Source organism: Lepisosteus platostomus, chromosome 22 (genome assembly GCF_059453375.1).
Source record: "Lepisosteus platostomus isolate fLepPlt1 chromosome 22, fLepPlt1.hap1, whole genome shotgun sequence".
Lineage (NCBI taxonomy): Eukaryota > Metazoa > Chordata > Actinopteri > Semionotiformes > Lepisosteidae > Lepisosteus > Lepisosteus platostomus.
In genome coordinates, this window is record NC_142632.1 from 937,451 (window position 1) to 943,450 (window position 6,000).

At 50.7% G+C, this 6,000-nt stretch overlaps 1 non-coding gene across 1 annotated transcript; it reads left to right on the forward strand.

Annotated features, from left to right (window-relative positions):
• Nucleotides 1-4,706: 4,706 nt before the first annotated feature.
• trnag-ucc (transfer RNA glycine (anticodon UCC)) lies at nt 4,707-4,778 on the forward strand. Its single transcript has one exon. It is a non-coding gene; the product is annotated as a tRNA-Gly (tRNA).
• The last annotated feature ends 1,222 nt before the right edge of the window (nt 4,779-6,000 follow it).

Genomic DNA, 6,000 nt, shown 5'->3' on the forward strand with positions numbered 1-6,000 from the left:
GACGGCATGGCGGTATCCCGGGTCGTACTCTCGGCTGAGTGGTCCATCGGAACACCTGCGTGTACTGTGTACACAACCATCTCATCCTTATCGCTAAGGTCCACCCTGCACACCTCCTGGTTGCAGAATCCCTCTATTGGCATAATTGCAATCATCCGCCGGGGGTAGGTGTAGTACACCTGCTCGGTTCCCCCCTCCCTGGCCAAGGGACCAGGGAGCTGCCCCAGTACTGGGATGGCTAGTTCGAAATCATAGAAACCATTGTCAATTACCAGTCCCATGTCAGTGCGAGCAGGGATTTTGACATCTTGTTTTGCTATGTTCTGCACCAACAGGCAGGTGGCTCGGCCATTCCGTTCCAGTCTGGGGGTACAACAGACTGCTAGGTTCAGTCTGATAAACTGAGCTGATGGTTGGAAGAAAACCATCTCAGCGTCCATTCTCTGTCCCTTCTTTAGGACAAGGCGTACTGGAAACCCTGCTGTTGACGCAGGAACGATCAGGTCCGATTCGTTTACTACCTGGCAGGCCTGAGGAATCGTCTGACCTGACCGAATGTTCTCGGGGTCACCGCTTAGAGAGTGGGCATCTGGGTCCACCCGTGTCCACAGCACACTGTTTACTGTGTCCAGCTGGGCGCCCAGTCGAACCAATAGGTACTTCCAATAGGAAGTAGTGAGCAAACTTCCTTTTTCCGATGGAGATGGAAGCTACACAGCTTCCTTTGCTCCAAATGGACCTATGAGATGGGGGTGCCCACCACAGAACCTGTGACTGCGTCACCAGGGTCACCTGACAGCTTCGCGACAGGTCCTCGAACAGACCTTCACTGATTATGGACTTCTCAGAGCTGAGGCTAAGAATTACATCATCAACCTGCACTTCTGCCACCTGGACCCCCTCCCACCACCATGGGGTGGTAGTCCTGGACCCCCTGAGGTACCAGGGTGCACAGAAAGGACTCCCATTCATTACCGGACAGGGAGATCCACTCTTCTTCAGGGATGAAAAGGGGGTGTGCTTTACCTGGCGGGTCAAGCAGCTGCTTGGAGCACTGCTCCTGTAGTTGGGAGACCGTGGGAGTGCTGGCCTGGGCAGGACTTCCCTGTAGTTTTGGAAAGCAAGAAGAGACATTTATTCTCGTCCAGAGGAACCAGGAGGAACCTCCAACTCAGCTATAGTGTTCAGTGGGCACTGTGTGATCATAGCATAACCACTGAATCCCCCTTTTTGCTGTGCAACAGGCTTAGGGTTTTTGACCTGAGCCCACAATTTTCCACGCTGGCAGTCCACCAGAGGCTCCAGCCTGTCAAGCAGGTCTTGGCCAATGAGTAGTGGCTCTGTTTTAAACCTAGAGATGTAAACAGGATGCACCACGTTCATTGGCCCGAACCTAAGTGCCACCCACACTCGGTGTGTGATCCTGGCATGATCCTGGGTATAGCTGGAAATATCTATCTTACACGGTTCTACCTTAAGTCTGATGCCTTTTCCTTTCGCTACTCGTTTGAGCTCGCTGAGTAGATCGGCTGACATCAAACTAATTTCAGCCCCAGTGTCAATCAGTGCTTCTCTATCTAAGACGTTTTCAAGAGAAACCTTGATATAAATACGCCTTGCTTTGCCTTTCTGGCTGAGATTCCCTAAGAATTGTAGGATTGTGGGTCAGCGCCCAACTCAGAGTCACAGCCTTCTTCCAGGCAGGAACCCTCCCACCCAATCAGATAGACTGAGGGAGGGGCTTGGGACGGATCCCCGCCTCCTCCAGTGAGAAGGGGCGTGGTCCCCCTAAGCTCATTCACACTTCCGGCATTCGGTGCGGAAGGTTTACCCTGTCCTGATCTCTCAGGCAGGGCTTGTTCAAGCCTGGCCAGGCGGGCTGCAGTTGACTCCCTTCGTCCAGTCTTATGATAGGCTCTGCCTGAGCCCTTGCCTTCCCCGTAGCGCTCACGGCGGCTCTGACGCTTAGTGCGGTCCTGCCTGCCTATTTTGCGCCGGGGCTTAGCGAGCTCAGGAACCTCAGCTGCCTCGAGCTGAGGCGAGTCGTCAACCCTGCTGGCTTTAGTGGCGAACACGGCCGTTTTAGCAGGTTTTTGCTCTGAGGAAGCAGAGACTTCAGCTCCCCAGGCTTTTTGAGCCAACCTTCTAATGTCAGACATTTTCATCGCTTTTGCATCAGTGTGCATCACAATCATTTTCCTGACTGAGGGATGCAGATTAGCAATGAATAAACCTTTGAAATTCACGTTCTCTTCGCAACCCTCTTCATTCCGCCCTGCAAAATAAGTGCGCCTAAGCCTCTGATAATAGTCGCGAGGGGCTTCAGCTTTTTCGTGCTTAATATGGTGCACAGCGGCCACGGCAGCTATGGGATCGATAAAAGCCGAAAATTCTCCGATCATTGCCTGACACAGCTCCTCAAAGCTATTACAGACTTCCGGTCCTTGTCTAGACATCCACTCGTGGACCGCTCGGCTGGTAGTTTTCCTTACTTACATAGCCTTTTCCTGTTCGGACGCTTCGGGCATAAACTGCAAAGTATATCTCAGCTCATCGATGTAGGTCTCCACATTATTCCCTGACACTGACGGGTCAAACCTTTCTACATCTTTGGCTAACTGCCTCAGGGAGTGGAGGTTAATTTTTACGGTTTCTCCGCGGGCAGGGAGACGGCCGTGATCAGGAGCAGGGGGTCTATGCCTGAACTGACTCGCCCTTGCGTTTCGCGCAGGACTCGGCGATCTCCCCCATGCCGATCCGACCACAGACCCTGGCCGGGAGAAACCTCCTCCCGGCGCGCTGGGTGAGCGCTCCGGGCTGCTAGGTGGGCTGGCATGCAAGTGGGATCTAGTCTATTTTGCTTCCAGTACGGCAGCATCTGACTCCTTTTGCCTTTCCTGGCTGAGCTCATTTAAACTCTCAATTTCTTTTTCTTTTTCTTTCGAGCTCCCTTCCAGGTCTCTCCTAGCTACCTCAGCCGCAGTTTCTCTAGCAGACAAGTCATCTAATTTACCTAAAACTTCCCTGAGTCAGTCTTCACTTTCCTCATTTTTCACTCTCTTTTCTCTGATTATATCCAACAACTCGACTCGCTCCACCTTATATCTTTCTAGCGTTCCCTGAAGCTTTTGAAACTTTGTCAGCTCGGACAAAGACAGTTCCAGCTGTTTAGCTAGATTTAAGGTGAAACTCGATAGGACCAGAACTGCGTTCACAGACACTCCTGTGTTAAGCTGGTTCGCTACCTTAGCTACTAAATCTACTTGCAGCTTCTCAATATCATCAAAGTTCAACTTTTCGATACCACTCCAGTAACCAGGATTGTCGTCGCTAGAAATAGTACTTATAAGCGACTCCACTTCAGACATTTTAGCAGCCATTGTCATTACGTCAGAGAAACTTTAAGAGTATTACTTTTTTTTTTCTTTTTCCAAAATACAGTATGGAATCTGGACACCCGAGCAGATGGATTTCCAATCAGCACACGTTACACTAAACGCTAGAAAACAGGGGGATTTCTTTACGCAGTTATCAGCACACCCGGTATTCGCGTATAGAAGCCGCGGTGCTGTGCTGAACTTCAGTTATTCTGTGCGACTGATTCTCATTTCATTCTAAACTCGCCCACCCAGGGACGCCATTAAATGTAATGGTTTGATGGGTTTACTGAGACAATTATTAATTGTAGCAGTAATCACAAGGTTGTTCGTTGGGGCTTTTAGAAAATCAATCGTCAGAACAACTAACAACGCACACACAGGGGTTCAATACACTAGATACATTTATTAATATAAATTGTGCACCAAACATATACTAGTCTGCCTGGATACGAGTGGCAGACCTTACTGTGAGGGTTATCAATATACAAGGTATATAATCCCGAAGAGATGCAAACACAAAGAGATACACAACAGAGAATATATGTCAATATATATCGTTCGGTTACCAAATCGCTAATCAGTGTTATTACCCACTGTTACTCTAAACTCGGAAGTAAATACATTACTCATGAATTAAATTGATAACAACTTGTGTTGAGGTACAATTAAATTCTCGAGACGCAATGTAGAACATGGGGTTTACTTATCCACTGTGTATGGATTTGGAATTTCCCGGCACGAACACCAAACCAGCTGACAGGCTCTGTTGCAGCCTCTGTTCCAGCGGTTGTCCAATGGGCGTTGTCCCGGCGTCCTCTGGCTACCGGCCAACCAGTCAAGGTGCAGCTCGGAGTAGGACGGGCGGAGGAATCTGACTGCGGCGCGCAGGGCAGTCGTTGCTCCGAGGGGATCTACCAGCAGTCCGGCTGGCTGGTAGAAAGTCTCTATGCACAGAGTGTGACCGCGAGTCCTCACAAGTCACTCTTGTGCCTGGGAAGAAGCTGGTTCGTTCCCGGTCCAGCACTGCTTCTGAATAAGCTATTCAGGTTGTCGACGAGGGTCCAACTGTAGGGTCCAACTGTCCAACACAAACACAATCTGTGGCGTTTAGCGTGACATAGTCTTGCAGGCATCGTGCTGTCTCACTGCAATACTATACCGCTGGAGGAAACAGTCCATCTGGCCATGAAACTCATTTGAACGTCTAGCTATAGCAACTAACAATATCATGATTTATTCAGGATGTGTGGAATCACCACGTCCCGGAGACAGCTTCCGAAATCGTGAGCGTTCTCTGGTGGTGTCCTGCAGGGCACCTGTGGGCGTGCGTTGGTGGTATAGTGGTGAGCATAGCTGCCTTCCAAGCAGTTGACCCGGGTTCGATTCCCGGCCAACGCAGTGGCGATTGGTTTCAAATGCTGTCATGAGCCTTGGATTGTGACTAGCAAAGCGCAGCCTTTTGAAAAACGGAATGCAAAACGGAATTGAAGGAGAATCTTACAGGGGATTCTGAGCGGTGTCTGCATACACGCAGTCCGATACGGGTGCTGAAAGCTTGAGCTACTCTCAATGTCATGCTGCCTTTCCCCGGAGTAAATCTGTTACACTGAAAGAATGCTTCTGGCAGGTTCAAAAAGGGACCCTTGTTAATTGGAGAAATCAATGATTTCGAATGAATTCTGTATGTGTTAAAAGACAGCTATACACAGAAAACATGCAGGACACTGCTCATGATGTTTCCCGAGCCGAAACACAGTGCGTTTTTCCAAACCATCTGACAAAGCCCGCCCACTGAAAACTGCAGCAGATCGTGTAAAGACGTTCAACTTTGTAACTACTGCACGCACAGGAAGCAGAATAAATTCCTCTTTTCCGGTTTTATTTATGCGAACCATAAATAAACCAAATAAACCAAGTTGCAAGAGGCCCGCACCCACAGCACAAATTGCGCAGCCTAGGCCACCTCCTCGCCCTGCACGCCACCGCCTCCTGCTGGGCCCACTCTTTCGCACACTCACACGCCACACTAACACTCAAAAGTGTGGGCAAAACAAGAAAACGAGCGCACCGTTTCCTACACATCTGCAGTCACCGTTGCGCATTCGCAGCATGTCCCGGGATGCAATTCGGCCTCATTTGCATAACTCCAGACCGGCAGATCGCCACGCAAGCTCGCGACGTGCGCCTGCCACACACCGAACAAACCTTTTCAGCAATTTCCAAAAAACGGGCCTGCTCGCCTGCCCACAAGGCTCCATCTCTTACCTGCTCTCCAGAGCCTGCTGCCTTCTGTGCTTTTCTCTCGGCACCGCTGCAGCGCACACAACTCCTGCAGCGGGAGGGGGGGAGAAAGTTCCCGCGCTCCGCCGCAGGGAAGGCTCGCTCCGTGCGCACACGTCCTTTCGATGCCAGTCCAACAAGTGCTCCGCATTAGCTGCGTCGGGGCTCCGGGGTGTCGCACCTCACCTCACCTCACCTCGCACTGCCCCCTCCTTGAATGTCTGCCGCTGGGCATGCCCCACTCTCCTCCGCCTTATCTTATCGCGTGTGAGCACCGACAATGGCCACAATGCCGGGGAATGGCACCTGTAAATTAATTCTCTTCTCTTGCAGCCTGAGA